The sequence below is a fragment of the Eptatretus burgeri genome, chromosome 4 (genome assembly GCF_056783735.1).
Source record: "Eptatretus burgeri isolate ZD-2024b chromosome 4, Ebu_testis_v1, whole genome shotgun sequence".
NCBI lineage: Eukaryota > Metazoa > Chordata > Myxini > Myxiniformes > Myxinidae > Eptatretus > Eptatretus burgeri.
Genome location: NC_140964.1, coordinates 925884 through 948625, shown reverse-complemented (window position 1 = coordinate 948625; position 22742 = coordinate 925884). Strand labels below are relative to the sequence as shown.

Genomic DNA, 22742 nt, shown 5'->3' with positions numbered 1-22742 from the left:
TGGGGTCCTGACTTGAGAGCAAAGGTCAATGGCTTATGGTCCGTGTAGATGGAGAATGTCCTCATTCTAGCAGATGCTGAAAGTGTTTGACACCTTGGAAAGCTGTTGGAAATTCTCTCCCCGAGGTGCTGTGTCTGGTCTCTGCAGGTTGAAAACACTGAGAAAAAGAGAGTGGGTGTCAGACGTCATCTACATTCCACTGAAAAAACTTCTACTACTCCCATGTCCGAGGCGTCGACTAAGAGGTATAGTGGTGCTTCAGCCTTGGGATGAGCAAGAAGTGTGGCCTCAGCCAACCTCACCTTCACCTCTTTATCATCGAGGGTGATTGGCTGATTTTTTTTATTCTTGTTACCAGCAAATACAATCCATCACTTCGTGGACGGGGATTGAAATGGGGGCGGGGAGAGGAGGGAGGAAGGGGAGGAAAGGGAGAAGGGGAGAGAAAAGAGGAGAGGGAGGGAAAGAGAGAATGAGATTGAGAGTGAGGTGGGGGGGGGAGGAAAAAAAAGAGATAGGTGAGGGGTGGAGGAAGGGTTAGTAAAGGGAATGATATGCTATGCTTAATGACCGAAAACACACACACACACACACACACACACACACACACACACACACACACACACACACACACACACACACACACACACACACACACACACGGATACTTTGAGACCTTGGGCGTGAGCCCTTAAAAACTCACGCTATCTTCCTGGCAAAGGTCTGCCTACATGCACACTCGTACATGCAGCGAACGACCTTTGCACCCCATCGGTCGGCTCTCTACAAATCTGATTCGTACATGCCAGTCCCTCAATGGAAAGGAACCATTGGGGAGCAAGGGGAGGAGTGGAAGAGAGATAGAGGGAGGAAAGAGGAGAGGGGAGGGAAGAGGGAGGAAAGAGGAGAGGGGAGGGAAGAGGAAGGGGGAGGAGAGGGGAGGGGTCGGAGAGAGCGAGTAGGGTTGGGAGGGAGAGAGAGGGTGGGATCGGAGTGAGAGAGGGGAGGGGGAAAGAGGGGTAAAGTTGGGAGGGAGGAAAGAGGGGTAAGGTTGGGAGGAGGAGAGAGAGAGAGGAGTGGGATAGGGGTGAGAGAGGCAGAGAGGTGAGAGAGGGGTGGAGGGAATGAGGAGGGAAAAGTTGGGAGGGAGAGAAAGTGGGGTGGGATAGGGGTGAGAGAGAGGAGGGTAAAGAGGGAGAGGAGTGGGAGAGAGGGGGTAAGGTTGGGAGAGAGAGAGAGAGAGAGAGAGAGAGAGAGAGAGAGAGAGAGAGAGAGAGAGAGAGAGAGAGAGAGAGAGAGAGAGAGAGAGAGAGAGAGAGAGAGAGAGAGAGAGAGAGAGAGAGAGAGAGAGATAAGCGATGGGAGGGGAAAAAGGGAGAGGGGTGAGGGAGGGGAGAGGTGAGGGAGGGAGAGGAGTGGGATGGGGGTGAGAGAGGCAGAGGGGTAAGAGAGGAGAGGGGAAGAAAGGGAGAGGGATGAGGGAGGGAGAGGAGTGGGATAGGAGTGAGAGAGGCAGAGGGGTATGAGAGGGGAGGGGAAGAAAGGGAGAGGAGTGAGGGAGGAGGAGAGGAGTGAGGGAGGGGAAGGGGTGAGGGAGGGGAGGGGTGAGGGATTCCGGCAGATGTGATGCCCGGTTTATCGTCCATCCGAGAGACAACACGCAGTGATGAATCACCCGGCCTGTGAAGCACTGGGAGGACAGTTTCGAGCTGGGTCGAGGTTCAAATCCAGGCAACACAGTGACCATGCGTACCTCTCGGCTTTCCCGGCGTGATGTGGTGATTCATTGATTACCTCCGCCACCGAAGGTGAAGGAGGTTATGTTTTCATCCCTTTCTGTCTGTTTGTTTGTTAATTGCAAAATCGAAGATTTTTCACGTATATTGGTTAGTCGTTTTTAGCTCGCCTGTTCGAAGAATAGAGAACTATAGCGATACCCCCGGCGTGAGCGTGAAAATGTTAAATTTTTTGATGCAAGTTATTTTTAACCTCCGCCATCGAAGATCGGAAGTTACTGTTTTCACCCCTTTCTGTTTGTTTGTTTGTTTGTGAACAGTATTACGGAAAAAACTCCTCGACGGATTTCGACGAAACTTGGTGGGGGGGGGGTTAGGTATGGTCCAAGGATCATGCCATTTGATTTTGGACTTGGTCCCCCGCCCCCCTTCAAAAAGAAATTTGTTAGAGAAAAAAAAATATATATATATATATTTGCATTTCTACATGTTTAAAGTGATTTCCAACCCCCCCCCCCCCCAAAAAAAAATTGAGAGCAATTTTTTTTTTTTGCATTTCTACATGTTTTAAGTGATTTCCAACCCCACCCCCCAAAAAAAAAATGTTGGAGAAAAGAACTATAACTCTGTCAGCACTGTTGACATATTTAATGAATAAGATATAAGGTTCACTTGAGTGACCCAGCAGTATTGGCGGCGGAGGTTTTGCACTCTCCCGAGTGCTCCCCCTCAAGTTTCCTTTCTAATGTTTTTATCTACCACACTATTTTTTATACGCCCGATATATATATATATATATATATATATATATATATATATATATATATATATATATATATATATATATATATATATATATATATATATATATCCGCAACTATATATTGTTGCGGATTCGCGCCCGCCGGCGTGCGGACGGCCACGTAACTCGAATCGCGGCACGTCGCCCACCGGACGGACAATCCAGTCGTGACCCTCTCGGACTAACGCCGGGAACTAGTCACGGGTGGACCTTTCTGTCTCACCACGATCGTGCCAATCGGCCCCCGCGTGGGATAGGGTTGCTCGCCAAATTCGACCTACCTAAGTACCCACACGGAGGGTAGACCGGGCGATCGCACCTCGCCGCAGGTCGACTTCGGACACGGGCCACTTTAAGCGACCCGTTCCGTACTATCGGGATAACCGAGCGGTGTTATTCGTCGGCCTCGACGGTTCGATGAATTATCGGGCGTTTTAGCCCATGACCAACCCTTTACGTGAAGCAAGATGGAGATTCAATGAAAGAAAAGACGAAGCGAAGCGGGAAAACAGTTCAACATAACTCACATTTATTTCGCGATGAACGTGAAGCACACATATACAATTACACCAAAAGCACATGTAAAAGGAGAAGAAACACAATATTACACAAAAAGCAAATATAAAAGAGAAACACAATGCAGAGCTATCCGACTACCGAGCACACGGCAACACTTATACAATTTTACTTCACAGACGGCGCCGACAACACATATTCCCAAAGCAAAAGAAAAGAACCACCCTCAAGGATGAGGGGGGTAGGCGGGCCTGGGGCCGAGACCGTGTCGGGCCTACCCATCTGATGATGAGACGCAGAGCGGCGGTGGCGCCTCAACTCCGCGGGCCTCGCGGACAGTGTCTGGTAGGGGGTGGGAAAGGGGCCCCCTTGTCGCACTATCTCAGCGCGGGGGGAAACAGGAGGGGGGTTGTTGATGCTCGGGGGGGAGGAGGATATCACCCTGTCTCGGGTCCCGCGACGAGCGTCTCCTCCTCGACATCGGTCGCGTTGCTGGCCTCTCCCTCTGCAGCTCCCGGCACCGACGCGAGCACCCCCTCGTCCGCCTTCGCCGCTGCCACCTCTCCACAGCTCCGTCTACTCGCCCCCTCCGTCTCCTCTCTTGGCTCGTCCCAACTCTCCACTCTTGACTTCTCCCACTTCTTTCAGCTCCACCGACGACTCTCTTGAACTCCGCACAACAACTTTACTGACGAACGCAGCCGTTTATATAAGCTCCGTGGCTTCGCTCTTTCACCCTTGACCCTTTGCCTCCGACCCTTCACCCCTCTAACTGGCTCCCCATTGGACCGAGGAAAAGTGGGCGTGAATGCTTTTTGATCCATGAATTTGCATATCGCGACCGCCCTCCAACGCCCTGGAGGCGGGGCCAAATCGCCCCTCGCTCACCGATTGGACGGAACAAAAGTGGGCGTGAATCGTTTTTGATCCGTTTTCTGTGGAAAGTCCGTGATTTTTTTGAATACGCTGCTCGGTGCGCGCCCTGCACGAGTCCAGTATCGGTGCCCACAAGTGGCGCGAGATGGTGTGGATGCGATGGTGGCAAGTTGTGACGGTAAAGGTCGTGGCTGTTGTTGTGAAGCGGCGTTGTGGTTGGTGGTTGTTGTTGTGAGGTGGCGTTGTGGTTGGTGGTTGTTGTTGTGAAGTGGTGTTGTGGTTGGTGGTTGTTGTTGTGAAGCGGCGTTGCGGTTGGTGGTTGTTGTTGTGAAGCGGCGTTGTGGTTGGTGGTTGTTGTTGTGATGGCTGTTGAGACGTGGTTGGTGGTGGTAGTAATGGCGGCTGGTCCAAAATAAAGATAGTAAAAGAAAAACGGCTATCCTGAAGAGTCGCAGCCCGACTGAATGACATTTATTCCCTCTAGACAACGGGTTTGGGCCTAACTACACATATACTTACAGAGATATCTCACCTAAGGGACCTGAATGGTGGTTTGTGAATTTCGTCAACCACAACACTACCCCCTCCCCTTTTTACAGACTCGTCCCGAGTCGTCAAATTTTCGTGTGCCATCATGTGTAGTTTTCCCCTAGTACATTTTACCTACGGATCCCTGAGTGCGACATTCATGGTATTCGTGTCCCCAAAATAAATAACCTGAGGGCTGAGTAACTACCTAAACAAACTCACTCACACAGACGACTTAAATAAAATTGCCGGCGCTAGGACAGACATGCCGGGGGCGCACTCATATTTACAGTACATCTTAACCTTAACTTACAAATTTTACACTAAACCATGGCCCAGGATCACTGAACTCTGCAAAAAGAAAGCAGTTAACAGGGAGCCAGGCTGCTCGCATGCAGTCTCTGGCTCAAAACAATGCAGGTGACAGGGAACGTGGCCGGCTGCTCACACGCAGTCCAAGGCCTTCCTTTTTGAACTGAACGCAGTGAACCACAACGGTGCATGGGCTGCACAACGCAGTCTCCGTGCCAGCTCAAGTGGCACACGCAATGAACACAACGAATGGATGGATGAACACAAACACGGTGCACGGGCCGCCACTGCAGGCCCGTGTTGTAGCTGCCAACGGGGCAGTTCTCGCAGCTTGCAAACTGTTGCCTTGCGGATCCTGGCGCACATGGAAATGAACAGGGGGGGGGGAAAAGCAAAAATTGAACGGGGCTGGTGAACAGGGGCAGTGGGCATGGCATGGCAAAGGCAGCAGGCAAACACAGCCCGCAGAAGAAGGCCGCTGCAGGCAAACACAGCCGGCAGATGAAGCTGGCCAGCACAGGCCTTGAAGAAAAAACAGCCAGCAGATGAAGTGGCCGGCACAGGCCTTGAAGCACAGCAGCTGCAGACGATCCAGCCGGCACAGGCCTCGCAGCAAAACAACAGCTGCCGATGAAGTTGGCCTGCCTTTGCCGTTCCGTGGAGGTTGGTGGAGGGAGTGCGGTGGTGCTGGCCACTTGGAAGGCGGGCTCGGACCTACCTACCTGTCTCCCTCCCACCTATCGCCTTTGCCTGTCACTGTACATACCCACTCCTTTAATTTGTCAAACCCCAATTTAGCCCCAACTTATTTTTATATTTTTTACTTCCCCACTACAAATCGTCCCCTAACCCCCTTTATCGTCTTTGTTCGGCTAACCTATCCTGTCACCTAGCCTACTCCCAACCCCTACGTTCCCTTCCCGGAGGGGAATAAGGGAGAGCTAACGTCCTGTGTCGAGGCCCAACGAAGCCTCAGGATGGCCTCCCCAGACTTCAGCGATCTAACCCAAAGTGGGTCCAGCGGCCCACAACGAGAGCGAGGGGATGGATGGTGCGGAGGGGTACACTTCCTATCTACCCTAACCATTTAACTGTTAAACTACCCCGGGGCTTTCAACAAGCGCCTCTCGCTTAAACTATTGGTTCTATCAACCCAGATTCCCGTTGCCTGTGTTGGTGTCCTCACAATTTCGGGCCTCGCCCCCCAATTTTCTCTCCGTGCCCTCACACGGTCTCATGGCTGGGACACGTGGCCCCCTTTGGCAGGCACGACCCTCTGCCGAATCTCCCGCTATGGCACCCCCGGGCACTACACTGCCTCCGAGCCTACCAGCTCCCTAAACACCGGGGAGTGCCCCCCATGGCACCTCCCCTGAAACGCACACGTGGCAGGCTGGCTTCCCGGGCCCCTTTCCGAGGGTCACCCGTGCCCACAACACTGCCCACGCGGCTAATGGCGCCCCGGGCCCCCGCACCAAGCAGGCGCACCCGTGCCCACTACGCTATCCCGGCCCCTCATGGGCCCTTGGCCTACCACGGCCGACCAGCCTGGTGCCCGGGGTACCCACTCAGCGATACTCACCTTTCGCAGCCACGCTCCCAGCCCGTCAACAGGGCTCCTGCACCCCTCCAAATGGGTATCGAGCCTACTTTCCCACCAACAACAAAACGACTTCCATTTTTTAATTTGACTAACCTCCTAACTCACTTTATACTGACCCCGGGGTCCCTTGGGCGGGAGTCACTCCTCCCCCCAATCACTCATCGCACCATGCATTCCCCATTCGCTCCACTCACACAGACCCGCTGGCCTCACTCACTCAACAAGTACTCACCTCACAACTCACCAACTCTTCAACACACACACACACACACACACCACTGAACTCTGCCATCCTTCTAACTACCTCCCCTAACTAACTCGTGCTCCCACGTCGTCCCTTAAACTACAGCACGTTCCTTTTAACACTACGTAGCTAAACTACGTCCCCGCTACACATTCACAAGTCTGTCACTGTCTCCAAATAAATCATTTTATTTCCCAACCTAAATCTGGCTACAATCCCTCTAACTAATCCATTCCACGGACTCCATGAGGACTTACCCCTGCCCCATGAAGTCGGTCTAACTAAGCTAACCCTTCCCCCTAACTAGTTTCCATCCTGTGCCCTGGTCAAGGGGGTCTTCCACCCCTTGCCCAGGAATCCTGTGCACCCGAAAGTGAGGCTTGCTTTTTTTTTTTTTTTTTTTTCATGCGCAGCACCAGCGCGGCAACTCGCTCACTTTGCACCTGCCCGTGACGTCATGCGGCTGCACGTTTACCTCGTCCCTCCTTGGACGGTACCATCCGGCAGGGATTCCCCTCCTGCCGGATTCCAACCCCACGTGCAGCCATGACGTCACCGTGCGCATAAAAAAAAAACACAAGCCCCACGTCTCGAGGGGTTCCCCACGCGAACACATGTGCTTTGCCCGTTGGAGCTTAACACACACGATCGCGTGGAGAACCCGTCCGGTCCAAATCCGAGATCCTGCCGAAGCTTTGTCCGTCCGCGGGATCGGCAAATCCACCGCGTGCGTTTCCGGACCGGGACTTCACTCTCGCAAGCGAGCACGTGGGGGCCTCGTGCGTTGCACAGCACGGACCTCGTGCTCACTGCTGGGTGAACCCGGCACGGTCCCTGAAACAACTACAGCCGCTACTCGGCTTTCTTTCCTCACATGTCGCCGTCGTCGCCATTCGACCCACGCACACCTGCGTGTTACGACGCCAACACACCTCACCATTAAACTCACCCCGGGAGACGCGGCTGCATGTTCACACATGCCGACCGACATCTCCCTTACATACCGCTCTCTCACACACACGGTCTCCCTTGCATAAACCATACCACTCACACGTGGTGCTCCATTCACTCGCGGCCTTCCACTCACTCGTGCCTCACTCATACACCGTGCCTCACTCACACACGCGGGGGAACTCAACCGCGGTGCCTCATCCACACTGGCCGTTCCATCCACACACACGGCCTCTTCCACACACGGTGCCTCATCCACACACGGCGTGCTGGGAAGCACGTACTCTGGCACCATCGCCACCACACCACTCACACACGGGGTCGCTTCCACACACGGGGACGCACTCACACCTTGCACCACACACACAGGGACAACCACACTGGGGATTCGTGTCCCCACAAGGGTCTCCGGGGCCTCTATACCCCCCAAGCTTTTCGTGCACCTGTCCACAGCACTCGTCCCCTCAACCTCGCAAAGCACGACCGAACTCACCTGGTCGTGACTCGCCTCAAGGGGGCATACTCCCTCCCCTCGTTCCTGGAGGAGGCCATCCAACTGCTCGCACCGGGTCTCTACCCAGTCCGCGAGCTCACCCTCATCGTCCTCCACTACCTCCGTGTGTGTGTGTGTGCGTCACTTACCCCGTCTTCATCGTGTAGTCTTCCCTCTATCATTCCCATCTCCCGTGTCTCTGCCAACTCTTCACCCTTTACCTCCCTTGTCTCCACTATTTTTATTTCCTTTGTCGTCACCTCGTGTCTCGTCTCACACGTTTTGGTCTCCCCATTTAATTTTTCCCTTTCGGTCACCGTCGCACCCCCTCCCAGTTCGTTCGCTCCTCCACGTGGAGTCGCCATTTTAAGCTCCCTGCTAACGGCCTTCATGCCCGCCTGCAGGCATCGGCCCATGTTCTGCGTCTCATCCCGCAGCTTTTTCGTTTCTTCCTTCATTTGCTTGTTCATTCCTTTCATTTCGTTTTTCATTTCATTTGTATTTGTATCCATCTTTTGTGCATTCGCATCCATCTTTTCGTTCATGCCTTTCATTTCGTTTTTCATTTCATTTGTGTTCGCTGTCATTTCCGCATTCATTTGTGCCAGCATGGTGAATAGCTGGGCCATGTCGGGTGTGCTTGGGTGAGCCGTTTCGGCAGGGGTTGGGGAAGGGTTTTGGTGGAGAGAGGGAGGGGAGGTGTCATACACCGCGGCCGCTGCCGCACCCATTTCGGGCTCTGAGTTCAGTTGGGCGAGTTCGTTTTCCTGTACAACCAACATTTCCTGCACGGGGATTCCATCCTGGACCATGGATTCTACACATTCTACATCCATTTCTAATACCCCCGGCTCCCGCTCGCCTTGAGACGCCATCTTGCTTCTCTTAAAGGGTTAATTTAGCTCGCTCGTAATTTGGAGGGAATCGGCGGTCGCTCCTCTCACCCCTGGACCGATTCCCGTGAATTTAATTGGAGACAGGAGAGCCCGTTTTCCCGTTCTCCGATACCAGTGCCGCGAGGAGGGCGATGAGTTTATATCGCACGACCTGACACCAGTGTTGCGGATTCGCGCCCGCCGGCGTGCGGATGGCCACGTAACTCGAATCGCGGCACGTCGCCCACCGGACGGACAATCCAGTCGTGACCCTCTCGGACTAACGCCGGGAATTAGTCACGGGTGGACCTTTCGGTCTCACCACGATCGTGCCAATCGGCCCCCGCGTGGGATAGGGTTGCTCGCCAAATTCGACCTACCTAAGTACCCACACGGAGGGTAGACCGGGCGATCGCACCTCGCTGCAGGTCGACTTCGGACACGGGCCACTTCAAGCGACCCGTTCCGTACTATCGGGATAACCGAGCGGTGTTATTCGTCGGCCTTGACAGTTCGATGAATTATCGGGCGTTTTAGCCCACGACCAACCCTTTACGTGAAGCAAGATGGAGATTCAATGAAAGAAAAGACGAAGCGAAGCGGGAAAACAGTTCAACATAACTCACATTTATTTCGCGATGAACGGGAAGCACACATATACAATTACACCAAAAGCACATGTAAAAAGAGAAGAAACACAATATTACACAAAAAGCAAATATAAAAGAGAAACACAATGCAGAGCTATCCGACTACCGAGCACACGGCAACACTTATACAATTTTACTTCACAGACGGCGCCGACAACACATATTCCCAAAGCAAAAGAAAAGAACCACCCTCAAGGATGAGGGGGGTAGGCGGGCCTGGGGCCGAGACCGTGTCGGGCCTACCCGTCTGATGATGAGACGCAGAGCGGCGGTGGCGCCTCAACTCCGCGGGCCTCGCGGACAGTGTCTGGTAGGGGGTGGGAAAGGGGCCCCCTTGTCGCACTATCTCAGCGCGGGGGGGAAACAGGAGGGAGGTTGTTGATGCTCGGGGGGGGAGGAGGATATCACCCTGTCTCGGGTCCCGCGACGAGCGTCTCCTCCTCGACCTCGGTCGCGTTGCTGGCCTCTCCCTCTGCAGCTCCCGGCACCGACGCGAGCACCCCCTCGTCCGCCTTCGCCGCTGCCACCTCTCCACAGCTCCGTCTACTCGCCCCCTCCGTCTCCTCTCTTGGCTCGTCCCAACTCTCCACTCTTGACTTCTCCCACTTCTTTCAGCTCCACCGACGACTCTCTTGAACTCCGCACAACAACTTTACTGACGAACGCAGCCGTTTATATAAGCCCCGTGGCTTCGCCCTTTCACCCTTGACCCTTTGCCTCTGACCCTTCACCTCTCTAACTGGCTCCCCATTGGACCGAGGAAAAGTGGGCGTGAATGCTTTTTGATCCATGAATTTGCATATCGCGACCGCCCTCCAACGCCCTGGAGGCGGGGCCAAATCGCCCCTCGCTCACCGATTGGACGGAACAAAAGTGGGCGTGAGTCGTTTTTGATCCGTTTTCTGCGGAAAGTCCGTGATGTTTTTGAATACGCTGCTCGGTGCGCGCCCTGCACGAGTCCAGTATCGGTGCCCACGAGTGGCGCGAGATGGTGTGGATGCGATGGTGGCGAGTTGTGACGGTAAAGGTCGTGGCTGTTGTTGTGAAGCGGCGTTGTGGTTGGTGGTTGTTGTTGTGAGGCGGCGTTGTGGTTGGTGGTTGTTGTTGTGAAGCGGCGTTGTGGTTGGTGGTTGTTGTTGTGAAGCGGAGTTGCGGTTGGTGGTTGTTGTTGTGAAGCGGCGTTGTGGTTGGTGGTTGTTGTTGTGATGGCTGTTGAGACGTGGTTGGTGGTGGTAGTAATGGCGGCTGGTCCAAAATAAAGATAGTAAAAGAAAAACGGCTATCCTGAAGAGTCGCAGCCCGACTGAATGACATTTATTCCCTCTAGACAACGGGTTTGGGCCTAACTACACATATACTTACAGAGATATCTCACCTAAGGGACCTGAATGGTGGTTTGTGAATTTCGTCAACCACAACAATATATATATATATATATATATATATATATATATATATATATATATATATATATATATATATATATATATATATATATATATATATATATCAGGGCGTATTATGTGATACCGGTCGTCCGTCCGTCTGTCTGTCTGTCTGTCTGTCTGTCCGTCCGTTCCTGTCCGCACTCTAACTCCCAAAGTTTTCAACTTTCACGTTTCATATTTGGTACATAGGTACAGACTGTGGAGCCGTTGTGTCACGACATACCTTCATCATCTAAAGTGGTTGCCATGGCAACCAGGATGCTGTTTTCCATCCGTTCCTGTCCGCACTCTAACTCCCAAAGTTTTCAACTTTCACGTTTCATATTTGGTACATAGGTACAGACTGTGGAGACGGTGTGTCACCACATATGTTCGTCATCTAAAGTGGTTGCCATGGCAACCGGGATGCTGTTTTCCATCCGTTCCTGTCCGCACTCTCCCAAAGTTTTCAACTTTGACGTTTTATATTTGGTACATAGGTACAGACTGTGGAGACGGTGTGTGATGACATACGTTCGTCATCTAAAGTGGTTGCCATGGCAACCAGGATGATGTTTTCCATGTAGTAGCACAATTCTGTATATCCCTTCTTGTCCGGGCGTATATTGTGCTCACTTGCGCTCTTGTTACTGATTGCAATATACAAATACATATATTTCTTTAAAATTATTTGGATCAGACTTCACTGCAATGCTTTATAAAAAATATTAATTATTAGACTAGTCTTTTAAAAACGATAAATGTATAAACAGGCGAGCATTGGTTGTTTGACACCAACTCTGGTTGTTATTCTGTCTGTTTGTCGCCTGCAGGTCACAATTCTAAACCGATCTTCACGAAACTTCACCACATGGTAGAGTTTGTCATAAGGAAGAATCCTATTTTTTTTTTTGAGGTCAAAAGGTCAACAGGTCAACGTGGCCAAAAGTCAACAACTTCGGTGGTATTTCTAAAATCCTCAATTTTCATCTGATTTACTTGAAATTTGAAGAGGATTTATATTTCAGGTCACTGAATTGAACTGGACAATTATTTTTGAGATCGATATCGACCAAAAGGTCAACATAGGCCAAAGGTCAACAACTATGGTTGTATTTCTAAAATCCTCAATTTTCATCTGATTCACTTGAAATTTGAAGAGGATTTATATATTTCAGGTCACTGAATTCAACCACCAATTATTTTTGAGGTCAAATTTGTTTTATGGATTTTACAAGTATCGTGCTCTGCATGACATCGTCTTTTTGTTTGTTTGTTTCTTTGTTTGTTTGTGTGCAGGATATCTCAAAAAGTTGTGGACGGATTCGGATGAAACTTGGTGGACACGTTGGGTGTTTGACCTGACGAATTGATTAGATTTTGGTGAAGATCTGAATCCGGATCTGGATACGAGAATTATTTAATTTTTCAATTGATTCTTCACCATTGAGAGATTGGGCCAAAAATGATATGGAGCCTGATATTTCAAAAATGTTTTGGGCCCGATATGTTCTCGTGGATCAGGCATTACATGGCGGGGGTATGCGCTCTACTGAATGCCCTTCTAGTTTCATAAATGTGAAAACATTTTTTTACTCATTGTGATCAAATAATTTATTTTGCCTTCCTACCTCGGGTGTAGAAACGCCGCATTGCCATTGTAACTTAAATGCACGCCAAACGGCTTCACCAAGCAAAACAGTTGAAGAAATTTTTTAAAAACAAAACGTTAAATTTCTATTTGTATTTATCTATGCCGAAGTGACGGGATGAATAATGGAGGAACGTACAAAAAGGGGAAACGTTGTGGAAAATAAAATTTCACATTCTCAGTGAGCTAGCCACCGCCTGCTGCATCGCAGAACAACACGTGGCTAAGGACGCATGCGAGTGACCCCTGAACTTTGTTCAAGTTGATCGACGTTCAGTATTCAGTGACAATATGAATATTGTAGAGTGCTTGCCAAGTGGCTTAAGCACTCCAATGAAACGGTTGATAAGAAATGGCTCGCTTGGCACGCGATTAGCAATCACTGAACCATCATATTTAACATTCACCTCCTGGACTCCGGAGACACCCGAAGTGTCAAATATGTCTGAATTTGACAGATGAGCACTTTTTTTTTAGGAGTCAGAAATGCTTGTATGTTCAATTCTGGAGCTTAAATTTTGTATTTCTTCTTTGCACAAGAGATTCTCGAGGTGATCGGGTGTGAAAATGAAATAAAGCCACGAGCGCTGGCGTCTCCAAGTGTTTATAAGCATTGCAATGTACCCAGCGATTCATAGCTATGATGAACAGGCATTCGATAATATGAGTGAGGAAAGTGAAAAAAAAAACTTTATCGTTAAGAAATCATTGCGGCCTGTTCCAAATCAAGGCAAGATTGAGCAGGCTAAAAAACATGGCGGCTTCCGACTGCAGAGAGGTTACCTAGGATACATCTTGAGACCTCAAAGAGTGAGGTGGCTGAGGAAGCGCCTAATGAAGGATATAATTAAATAAGGCCGTTAATTATCTTAAAAAGGGGTGTTTTAATTAACCTAAACACCCAATTTTCACTCTGGCATTTCCTTGGAGTTTTCTTAGTGTGAATGCAAAATTTCAGGCTGCTAGGTTTTCTGGTTTTGGAGTTATGGAGGACACACACACACACACACACACACACACACACACACACACACACACACACACACACACACACACACACACACACAGCATTTTATTAGTGTGGATGTTTGTTTGTCTGTCAACAGCTGAGATACATCTGTGTAGTTTGGGATGAAATGCCTGTAAAAATTCATAAGGCCAAGAAACTCCCTCAACTTGGATAGTGATGTGGGTGCAGGATAGGCTTGTATGGTCTTGACTTTCTCCTTCAGTGGGGCAGATACCATTTGACTAAGACATGGCCGAGGAAGGTGTGTGATTGCACCCCAAACTGGCCCTTTCTGGAATTCATGACAGTGCCATACTTAAGGCCCTCTCACACCTTGGCGATTTAGCCAGCGTATGCCTGACGTATGCAAAATTTGGCTAAAACGCTGGCACACGTCGAATACGTTATGGGTAAGTTTGTATACGTTAAGAGCACGCTGGCATACGTCGTAGTACGCTGGCTTTTTTTCGTAGTACGCTGACATACGTCTTTGTACGCTGGCATACGTCGGAGTACGCCGAGGTGTTAGACAAATTTTCCATGCTTGAAATTTTTTGACGTATGCCAGTGTATGACTCACACGTTCCATATAATGCTGGACATAAGTTGGAGGCACGTTACGCGATCGTTGACACACGTCGACACACGTTACTTGTAAGTTACTCATAAGTCAAAACACGTCAATGTAATGGTTAGCGTCAGTGTTCCAGACTCCCTGGTTTTTTTTTCTTTTCTTCGGTATGACGGTGATGTTGACACTTCGATTTCTCGTGCACGTGAAATCGAAGTGTCAACATCACCGTCATACCGAAGAAAAAAAAAAAACAGGGAGTTTGGAACACTGACGCTAACCATTACCTTGACGCGTTTCGACTCATGAGTAACGTACAAGTAACGCGTGTCGACGTGTGTCAACGATCGCATAACGTGCCTACAACTTATGGCCAGCGTATGCGGAACATGTGTCATACGCCAAGTACGTCAAGAAATTTTCAACATGCTGAAAATTTCTCGACGTACTCGGCGTATGACGACGTATGCCAGCATACTACGACGTATGCCAACGTACTACGACGTATGCCAGCGTGCTCTTAACGTATACAAAACTTACCCATAAGATATTCGACGTGTGCCAGCTTGGTTCAGCAAATTTTTCATACGTCGGCATATACTGGCTAAAACGTCAAGGTGTGACAGCGGCTTCACACTTGGATGTCTAGTGCGGTTATGATTTGAATCCTCGAGCCGCAGCCTATTAATAGCCTACGCCACGTGATCGTCGGCGATACGCTGCCGTGCTATGCATAAGTTAGACTATCGTTGAGCATAGGTTGTGAACGCCGACAACACGCTCAGCATTCGTTGGTATAAGTTATCTATATGTGATTGAAACGTTCTGTGGAAGTTACTAATACGTTATGCATGTGTCCAACACGTTATTATACGCCCAAAACTTAAAAAAAACATCAATAGTTCAGCGTACGCCAGCGTTTTACATACATTTGAGACCTTGCCATACGCTGGCTAAAACGTCAAGGTGTGACAGGGCCCTTAGCAAGGTACTCAAAAAGTAATTGGAGGTGTACCTCATGTTCTTTCGCTGTGTAGGGCTTCCTACAAGCAGATCATCAAGGTAAGCATAGATGAAAAGGAGACCACGGATGACATCATCGTTCAACCTCTGAAATGTCTGCGTAGCATTATGCAAGCCGAAAGTTATGCAAACAATCTCCTAGAGCTCAAAAGGTGTTGTGATGTCTGTTTTGTGTATGTCAGCTGGCTCTACTGGTATACTGGTAGCTCTATGTGCTCTGATGAGGTCTATCTTGGAGAAAACATGTGCATCTTTGAGGGAGGATGAAATATCCTGCAAATGGGTAGTTGGATCATGATCAGGAATGATGCATTCATTGAGTGCACAATCGTCACCACATGGCCGTCAGTCACCTGGTGACTTGTTCAGTACCATATGCAAGAGCGAATATCAGTTGCTGTCAGATTGTTATATGATGCCGAGTTCAAGCATGTGCTCGAACTCTGACTTGGCGATATTCAGAGGATTTGAGACAAGGCACTGTAGTCGTGCTGTGACTGGAGGTCCACGAGTTACTATGTGGTGAGTGGTCGAGTGCCTGATCTCACAATCCCTGTGTATTGGACGAGCAATCTCTGGGTATTCATGAAGGAGGGTGTCATAACGTGAAGCAGATTTAGCTTTCACGAACATGGGGCTGATGGAGGGTGTACGATTGATGATTCCACACACATTAAGGCTGGTCGTGGTATCAATGACCTTGTGATGTTTGACATCCACTTGCAGGCCAAACTGATGAAGAAAATCAGCCCAGTTGATGGCTGTAGGTAACTTGGCAACTACGGATACCCATCGAAGTCCTTATCGCAGTCTGAGATCCAGCGTTAAAGATCTCTCCCCATACATGGTGATTGGCGAGTGATTCACTGCCTGCAGCTGGATTGATGTCGGCTGGCCGTCACTTTTGTGAAAAAAATGGTAAAACACTCATTTCAGCACCAGTATCCATGAAAAACCTGGTACCTGTTGCCTCGTTGGTGATGTAGAATAGGAGACTAGATGTGTCACTGTCAGTCTGACTTGTCGCTGCTAGTCGCTGGTGTTGGGGTTTCCTTGCTCCGAAGGTTGGGACTGCGATGCATGAACATGGGCTGATGCTTTTGTGAGCATTTTCTTCATGCTTCCAATGGTACCAGCACATCTGTTTGGCATGTTGGTGGGCGCTAGAGCTGGGATTGTGTCCTCTTGATCGACTTTGAGATGGACCACGCCATCGGCTTTTACTCCTCTCTCTTGCCACCTGTAGTTGTGTCATGAGAGCTTGTACCTGTCTGGAAAGGTCTCAACCTGGATGGCCAAGGTGCGGACTTGGTCTGGTTAAGGTGCATGTTGCTGTTGAGGTTTTGAAATAGCTCCTGTGTAAGTAGTGGACAAAGGAGAGGAGACTTCAATGATCTCGTTGACGAGGTCCGCTAGTTGTTGGATATTGACAGCCTCTTTAGTTGAGGCCAAGATCAGTTGGACATTTGTGGGAAATCTCTGGAGAAACAGCTGTTTTAAGATGGTATTCTCCAATGTATTGTCCCCAAGCAGCTGTCTCATCCTTCACAAAAGCTGAGATGGTTTTTTCTCACCAAGCTTTTCAGAAATGAGTAGTTGGTGTGGTCTCTTGCTCTGAAGCTGAAGTATGCCTGATGAGCTCAGCCTTGAGTTTGATATAATATTCCGCGGCTTGGAGGAGCAATTAAGTGGTCTCATGGCTTGCACTATTTCTGGCTGGAGAGATCCAACAACATAGGTGAAGCGTGTATCCTCGGTGGTGACATGCCTGGCCAGGAACTGCGCTTCGACTTGCACAAACCACAATGGAGGACTGGTGGGCCAGAAGGGAGGGAGTTTTAAATGCATGGCCACTACCAGTGATGGGGGTACCTCCGCAGATGCACCTTGGTGGATGCCATAATCAGACAGATATGATAACAGGTAATCACGTCAGAGTCACTAATATAGAAAATCGAGTTATCGACTTCTACTCACCGAAAAAGGTTGATGACTTCGTTCAGTCTGAGCAGTGTCCCACAAGCTATTAAGCTTGAGTGCTGGTGAATACAGTCACAAGTTCAATAAGAAGTAAGAAATGGCATATCACTAGTGGGCCAATTCAGCATTGTGTCGGCGAAATAATGTGATCCACTTGGTGACTCTGGTGTCATAAATGGGCAGTGCCCATGTGAATAAGCTACTCACCAAAAGGGATTCGACAAAGTAGTCCCACAGTTGAAAGGAGTGAAAACCCACTGAAAATAGTGGGCCACGACGCGGCACGTGGTATGAAGCTCCGTGAGTCAAGAGAGGAAATGTGTTGCTGAAGATAGGGCTGTGAATGCGATTTAACTCCTGTGAACTCCATTGAACTCAAGTGAACTTTTGTTTAACTCCAGTGAAACTCAAGTCTGTGAGTCATTTCCATGACGGTGTAAATAGTGAGCTACCAGGCAGGAAAGTATCGTCATGCTTCCGTTAAAGCCTTCCTCAATGCTCGTCCCTCGAGGGTGAGCTACATGAGCCCAGCAGTAGTGTGGCACAAAATGATTGGTTAGAAACCAGATTAAAAACAAACAAAACACACCTACACTCCTACCATTGGTTGGACAGGTAAATGGAACAAACCTCCTGATGTAAAAGTACTAACAAATTGGCACCAATGAAAAGTACACGACAGGCTACTTGTTCATTGCACTTTCCCTGTTGTTTCTGGTCCAGTATTTATTATTTCTCTTTATCTCTGTGCCTGATTGGATGACCTTCAGAGACAACTAAGGTTGTGGACCCATCGTTTGAAGAGGTTCTGGGATGGAGGGTCAAAACTATGATGATGTAGAGTTCCCAGCTGATGATCCGGATGGCCATTGGGTCAGGCAGTTTGTAAGACGATGGATGACATCAACAGAACGTTGATCGAGGTATGCTCACCACCGTGGGAAGCAAGAAGAAGCTCACTTTTAGGTGTTAATCCTTCATTTAAGCAAAAGATAGATAGGATATGCGTGAGAGTTGATATATTGGGTGGAAGCGAGTCAGACGTGCATGCGTCAGAGTGGTATCAGGGGTCAGGGAGCACGTGGTGGTAAGAATGACTGGGAGGGTCATGCAGGGTTCAGGGGTTAAAAGTTAAGAGGATTAGAACTACAAGTAGAGTGAAAATAATAGGAAAAAGAAAAACGTGACAGAAGATTAGATAAACAAACTAAAGCAACTTAAAAAAGTGATACAAATAATAATAATAATAATAATACTAAAAAATAGTAAATAAAAAAAAATACTAACTGGAGAGTTCATAGAACACCTTAAAGTCTTGAGGAAAAAAAATAAAAGACATGGGCAGGATCTGCGAACAGCCAATTTGATTGGTTGTGATGATGTAAATTGCCAAAATATTTTGTCCAAGTCCTGATAAACGAAAGGATTTTGAAAGAGCAAAAGAGGCGATTTGTGTTCGACAATGTTCAAGTATGTAATTCAATTGAAATAAAATAAAGATTTTAAAGGTTGTAGAAAAAAAAAATCCAGAAGTTTATCGCCGATGATGCACCATCTTTTACATCACCTTATGGAACATGTTAAATTAGTTTTTCATGCTTGTTGTTTGTGTCCTTTATAACGTCCTTAAGAACAGTAAGTTTCCAGTTGTAATTATTTTCAATTTACTTTAATGCCGGACAGGCAGGGAGAGTAAAATAATTATCCACTCCTTTCTGCGCATGTGTGATTGGGACAAATTCAGAGCCAAAGTACTGATAAACTACAGGTTCGTATTCCAATTCATGTTCTGATTCATGTTGAAAATCTAACATTCAATTGAAATGAAGTGGTTCCTTGATCATAAAATGATGTTTATGGACAGACGGACAGACAGACAGAGTGAACCGATTGATTCAACCTGCTTTTCGCTTCGCGCATGCGGAGTAATTAAAAAGTTGATATCAAATCAACCCGGACGAAATATATATGAATGGAAGCAAAGATGGAGGGAGAATCATCCCGTGCTCATCTGCCATAATGGAACCCGATCAGTCTCAATAAACATAAGGCTTCGACCCTGGGAAAACACTTTTCTAAACTTATTGGAGACATCAATAATGACTCAGAGTTCAAAGCAAATAATCTTCAATTTGCCAACCAACCAAAGCCATCATCATGACTCCCATCCCGTTAGCTGCACGGTACGCTCAATCTGGACTTCTCACTTCGGGAAGTTATTCTAAAGTATAAGCATACTGCTCCTGGTCCTGACCGACCACTTAACCTACTCAACGTTCAAGCACATGGATGACAGGGTGAACTATTCAACAAGGTCTTAAGGAAATCTTCCCTGTGACTGGAAACACTCCATTGTCATTCCTGTTTCTAAAGTCAAAAAAAGATCCCTCAAACCCATCCTCCAATCGACCGATTGCTCTCATTTCTGTTGTTAGTAAAACAATGGAAAAAATGGCTAATGAACGTCTGGTTTTCTTCCTGTAAAATAACAACCTGCTGTGCAAATACCAAAGTGGGTTTAGAAACGTTCTGCATCGATGTTGCCTCACTTGCGAATGATATCAGGAAATCTTTAAACAACCACGAATCACTATTCAGAGTATTTCTCGATATCCACAATGTCTATGCCACAGTCTGGAAAGTCTGGGCCTCGAGGAATCAATGAGATACATCAACTGGGAATCAATGGCAGAACGTTCTGGTGGATCTGGGACTTTTTTCCATCCAGATCCTTTCAATAGAGAGTAAGCCAAGCCCTGTCCCCCATATTCCACATGGATAATGGCATCCCTCAGGGTAACTGTCTTTGTCCCACTATTTAATACTATGATTGGCGACGCAACCTCTCCCTCAGGATCTCATAGCAAGATAACAAGAAACGGCACATGTATCATCCCATGTCATTTGCAGCTCACCATCAACAACGATAAGGAGTTGAACAAACTGCTGGGCAGTGTGACAATAGCATATGGCAATGTCCTGCCCAACATCCAGGCCGCTGCCAAAGAAGAACCAGGACAAGTAAACAGCTCGGCCTCACTCAAGGCCCAAGATCTCTCCTGCTCTCTTACTTCACTTTCTCAACTTCTCTTCCTCTGTTTGCGGACGACATTGCTATGTGGACTCAGAATAGAAACCTACATTTTATGCCCAAAAAACTTCACACTGATATTTGTAGGATCAAGCGGTGGCTCAAAAAATGGGGGATTTATGATTTCCGGTCCCAATTCCAAATTCATCATTTTCCCCCACAAAAGGAAGGTCAAGGACATTTCTATAGCAGTCAACAGCACTTCCCTCAAACCTTCCTCAGATGTGTCCTTTTTATGAATTCTCTTTGATGAGGACTTAACATGGAACTCCCATATTTAAAAAAAAAAAAACTCTGCCAAATGTGCTGAAGGCCTCAATCTCATTTGGAGCCTATCTGGTACAACTTGGGGGCTCATCAGGAAAGTCACCTTCTCTTATATAAAGCCCTTATCCACTGTCAATTTGACTATGGCAGCCAGACCTTTTGGGATATGTCTAAAACCAACCACAAAAAGGTACCATTCAGTCCAAAGGACTTCATGTATGTCTGTGGAGCTTTAAAAAGGGCTCCAGTTTCTGCCCATCTTGTGGAAGCTGATGAGATGCTCTTGCCTCTCTGCTGGGAAGTTTCCAGATTGAAATATTGGGCTAAGATCATTTCTTCCAGGGATAACCATCCAGTTAAAGCTTTGTTTTTAGACCATTGGGAATACCAACATATCAGGCAGAAACTGATTCATCTTCTTTCAGACTTGTGGGTATCCATTCATCCATCAGGACCATACTCCGTGCAGAGCATCAGTGCTGCCGAAGCAGTCTCCTGGGTTATTGGGCACAATCCTGGATGGGTCACCACTCCAACACAGCATACTTAAATGGCTCAATCATCCCAGCCAGCTGGTACTCACTTTGCCAACCTCAGAAGGATGACACGCTGAGTCAACCCCACCTGGTATTAATTCAACAGCCAAGTGGGATTTGAACTCAGGACCCTAGGATTCCAAGCCCACAACCTTAACCATTAAGCCAACAGCAGGCATACTTATGGGCATGAGGGTGGCCAAAGAAATGGCATTGGATTATTTACTTGGAAGTCCCTCAAACAAAGTGGAAATCTGGCCCCCCTGGACTCCAGAGGCCCCTTGGATCCACCTTGATCTCAAGACTGCTGTACAACTGAACGAACGTCTGTATTACCGGCAAGATTGAAGTGTCGAGCAACTGGCTTGGAGAGGTCTTTGCTTTTGGTTTGAACAATGAGCAAGAGTTCACGGAAGCGATCGCTCAGTCTTCTAGTTTCTCTGATGTCAGTCTTCTTGCAGGGAGTGCATGGGATTCTGCAGATCCCATTTCCAGAGGTGCAGTTGAAGTGGTCAGTGAGTGTAATACTACTTTTGGGTCTTGAGGTTGAAGTGGTCATCTTGATGAAAGGGTGGGTGTTACAACAACTCCATAAACACTTGAATGTTCCTGGTGGAAGTCAGAGGGTAATGATCCTTCAACCAGGGAAGTTCTCAAACTTCTGTCCCATTTGAAAGAGATGAGAGGTGGTTGTGGTGAAATCGAGGCGGTTTTAGGATAATTCTGTAACAGGTGAAGTTTCTCTGGACGATGACTCAAAGGTCGATGGGATGGTTGATCAACATGAACGGGGTCCTTGATTCGGTATTTTTGTTTGTTTCCTCAGAAGGTTGTAAAATTGTCTGTGTGAAGGTATTCCAGGTGTGTTCCAGTGCACCTGCCACAATGGAAGTGAGAAAGGCACCCATGGTGAAGAACTTTCACATCCCATTTGATTTTCATTGAAGTCGGAATCATCGCTGCGCAGATGAGGAGGATGAATACAGAAGGTGGCTAGGTGAATCTGTGAGTTTGTAATGGACAGTCCTGTAGTGGCAAGTCCATTCTCGTCAACTGAAACATTAATCTTGAGAAAGGTGACAGAGGTCTGTGAAAGCAAGGGCAGGGTGGATGTTATTGACAAAGTCCAAAAACCATTCAAGCAGCGAAATAATTTTGGGGTGGGACTGTCGAATTTGTCGAAAATTTGTTTCTCAATGAAACTGACCAAAATATTCTCATAGCTGGGACCAATTTGTGGGGCACAAAGCCACACCATTCATCTGCTTGTAGAATTCACTGACAAACAAGAAGCAGTTGAGAGGTACGGAGCAGCTCGGCGAGACAGAGGAGTTTCTGTACGTAGTTTCTTGGAGGTCCGGAGATCGAAAGTTTGAGAACTCGAAGACCCTGATAATTTTTGATGACTGTGTACATGTATTTCATATCCATAGTGAGTAAAAATTTATCAGGCAGAAGCCAGAACTGTTCAAACATTGTAACTGCATAATTGGTGTCCTTGATGGAGGATTGGGAATTAGAATAGACGAGTCATCTTCTTAACAAGATAACTGGAGATCACTTCTGTGGGGCAGCTACAAGCGGTGATGATAGGGCAACCC

At 48.0% G+C, this 22742-nt stretch overlaps 1 protein-coding gene and 1 long non-coding RNA gene across 2 annotated transcripts in view; one reads left to right on the top strand and one right to left on the bottom strand.

Moving 5' to 3' along the window:
• Positions 1–22742, bottom strand: part of LOC147027305 (uncharacterized) — a 43609-nt gene that overhangs the window by 15591 nt on the left and 5276 nt on the right. The window lies entirely within an intron of this gene.
• On the top strand, positions 1445–13264 carry LOC147027306 (uncharacterized). Its single transcript, XR_015056981.1, has 2 exons — positions 1445–1808; positions 11847–13264. It is a non-coding gene; the product is annotated as an uncharacterized LOC147027306 (long non-coding RNA).